Source organism: Phaethon aethereus, assembly GCF_964289735.1.
Source record: "Phaethon aethereus genome assembly, chromosome: 8".
Taxonomy (NCBI): domain Eukaryota; kingdom Metazoa; phylum Chordata; class Aves; order Phaethontiformes; family Phaethontidae; genus Phaethon; species Phaethon aethereus.
In genome coordinates, this window is record NC_138584.1 from 18,876,372 (window position 1) to 18,879,956 (window position 3,585).

The window sequence follows — 3,585 nt, forward strand, 5'->3', positions numbered from 1 at the left end:
ACTGTTCTAGTCCACTGCTACAGTATCTGCACTGTAGCAAGACAGACACCCTCCTTACAGTATTCCTTAAAGGTATAGGATATCCTGACAACTAGAATATAAGGATTTAACTCTAATCCTTTCTTGCAACTTCCATAATGTTCAATAAATTGCACATTATAGAGGTACCTGAGCTAGTGACACTGCAAAAATTAATATGGCAGCATACTAATCCACATACTGTATGTGAGATCCAGAGATGCTAGCTCCAATCCCAGAGGCAGTAGAGCTGTAACAACACAGTGTTGTTTATGGGCTAATTACGCTTGCACTTCAGACGACTAATTACTTTGGGCAGAGCCCTGTGCTAAGTTCAGTATCTTTGCACAGTGATGTACTTCATGGATATATTTCTTTCCTTCCTCCACCTTCCCACACACATTTGCCTGAATTAAGACACTATATACTAATGGTTTTACCTGTAGCCAAAATTTCCATATGGTAGAGAATTCTGTTCCAAGATATAACACTACTCTAGAAAGAAACAGAAGCAATATAACAATCATAAAAATCTCATGGTTTGCAAAAAGTCCAAAACAGGGTTTCTGTTAAGAATAAGTAGGAGTTACTTTTCAAGCTTAGCCTGACTAAGAAAACATTAAAAACAGCAATTATGGTAGAAATTATTTAAACTTAGTATTTAGTTTTCTAGAAGCATTCATTTACTCACACTAATGATGCCGTATATTCTCACATCTGCCACAAAGAAGCTGATAATCTTTGATGAAAACTCAACTCAGGTTTGTTACTGAGTAGGCATGGGATGGCTATTCTGGTTGAAATTGTCCAAAATCTTAGCATTAATTAGAAAAATAAAGTAAAATGCCAGTATATATAGCAAAAAAGGTACACGTTGAACAGCAATGCAAGTATTTATCCACCCATGCACATATCCTTATGTATCAACTTAGAGCGCACTTATCTTACCAAACCAGTTATTAAATATAAGGTAAAGCATATTCTATGCTTTTTTCCATGTTCGAAATCTGATTTCCCAAATGCCTGGAACTTTCATATAGGGTTTTTCAGGCCTGGTTTACCTTTTTTTGTTTCTTTCAAACAATAAAGCTTGTTCTAAGAAAACAGGGAATTAACCAAAGAAATGAGAGACCCAAAGCCAACTTCAGTTACTTTCATATTTTTTTAAAAAAATACTGAGTCAGAAAGCAAAACCAAAGACGACCAGTCAATTTTTGTTTGAAAATTCCTCACAAAATGACATTTAAAGAGGCTGAGTTTTGGGACTACCTGCAATAAAGTTCTATTCAGTTTAACACTAGTGTTCAACGAGCGCTTTTCTACCAGCTTCCCTTCTCAATGGTACAAACAGAGAACCTCAGGATAGATGAGTTTAAGAAAATAATAACAACTTTCTTTAGAGGAAAACTACTTTTGGTTTGAAATTAAACAGAAACAGGGAGAACTGAGAATATGTATTTGCAGTTTTGTTAGACTAAGGGGTCAATCACAATTTCCCTCACAAATAGCTTAAACGGCTGATGTACAATAACAAGTCATTTTGCTGCCAAATGTTGCCTTCACATAGCTGTACTACTTATATTTCACTAAGATCCCACCACCTTTTAAAATGCTGCTCTGTAACGTTTTATTGCATTTAAATAGAAAGTGAACGGTCCAGTATGGCAAAGAGTCAATTACATTTTAAAAATTGTTTTACATATGTATTCCTGAGTAATCTATAAATTAAGTCAAATGAATAACATTGATTTGAATTTAAACACATCTTATGGCAGTTCATATTAGAGAGGACTGGAGAAGACCACCACTGTGGCTAAATTGTTTGGTCTTTTTTTTTTTTTTCTAAACTGTAGGGCTTTATCCTCCTATTAGTTTCATTTAATGCATCATGAGTTATTCATGGTTATTTCTAATTCATCAGAAATTATTACTATTGTTTCCTCTAATCTTTGCATTTAACAAACTGAATAAATGTAGTATTTGCTTGGTAGTTACCCCAGGAAGGTTGCAATTGATGAACCAACTCAATGCATTTGTTTTAACGTAACCTCTGCACTCTAAAAATGAGACACGCTATTTCTGGAAATGCAATTCAAAATAAAAATCATCATTTTTTAATTAAACAACCACATCTCCTAAATCAACACAATTTTATCGATCCCACTGAAGTAACCTGTATCACTGAAACTTTCATCACTACATGTTTGCAATGACAATGTTTAAAAATTCTTTAAAGAATTGTCAGTGCAAACAAAGTTGCTGATGAGAAGCAGTTAGCTAAGCACTTGGTACCACTGTTCCCTTGAGAGCTAAAGTGGACTTCTGTCAATGTTGCATCTTCTGCAAGGAGAATAATTTCTTTCTCAATGGAAGGAATTTCCTTCAACCAGTCCAACCCAATTAATTAAATATACTTGAACTTAAAAAAAATACAAAAAAAAAAACATTCCCCTCAACCTATCCTTTTGAATCTTTGTACAGCCTTAAAATTCTGCTGTTTATGAAACATTAAAGGGTGCAATGTTTAGGAAAAAGTAATGTTATTTGCAAGTAATAATACCTTTGTTAAAGCCATTTTTAAGTTCAAGACATTTTTTTCCTCCCTACATATTTAAAGGAGGTTCTCTTGTAAAACAAAAAAGTGTAACACTAATTGAATCCAATTAGAACACGACAATAAACTGTTGCATAAGAATTATGAATGCAGATTTTCATTAAAACCTATCACCTGAACAAATGTATGCTCATCTACAGAACTATTTAAATGTGGAGAGACAGTGCATATTTGGTTAGCAAAATGCAGTGCTTAATTTAACATAAAAGCTGATTGAAAGAATCTTAATTACTAATCAAACTGAATTAGCCTCTTTTCTGGAAAGCAATTACAGGGAAAAAAATACAAGGCAAGATTAAAAACAAGTCAGAACATATGTCACTAGCTCGTCTCAATCCACCTAGGTGCAGTTTAAAATCTCAACATAGTAGCAATTTGCCTTAAATTTTTAACAGAGAGAAAAAAACCCCCACATTTTCATTTCTCAAAAGTGATTAAATGCACAAGTTACTCAGCAGATAGCCATATAAGCCTCAGCACATTTGTACTCCACAAGCGCTGGGAACAGAACCATATGGACTTCTTTAAGGTTTATGTTTCATGTTTGGTTTTGGTATTATTCAAATAACGTGCATTACACCTGCATCAGTTCACAATAAGTTTATTTTATGTGAAGAAAAGCTTTGCCATTAATGAAAAATTTCAGTAGAAAACAGTACCTCCTGCTTTCAATCTAGATTACTCAAAAGTAGAAGCTTGTATTAGTGAAAACTTCAGTAGAAACAAATCTGTAGGAAACATGTTCTTGGCACATGAAGTAAAAGTTTTAAACAGATTATGTTTGAATAGAGTATTTACCATGCAACCATGCTGGCAGAAAAGCCAGTCTGTAATGGCTGGTATTCGTCCCTCAAGACAATTAACATGGAAGACACTTAAACCTGCTTACATAACGTTAATTGTATATAAATATGGTGTCACCATAATTGACAGTCTTTATTCAGGCCAACCAT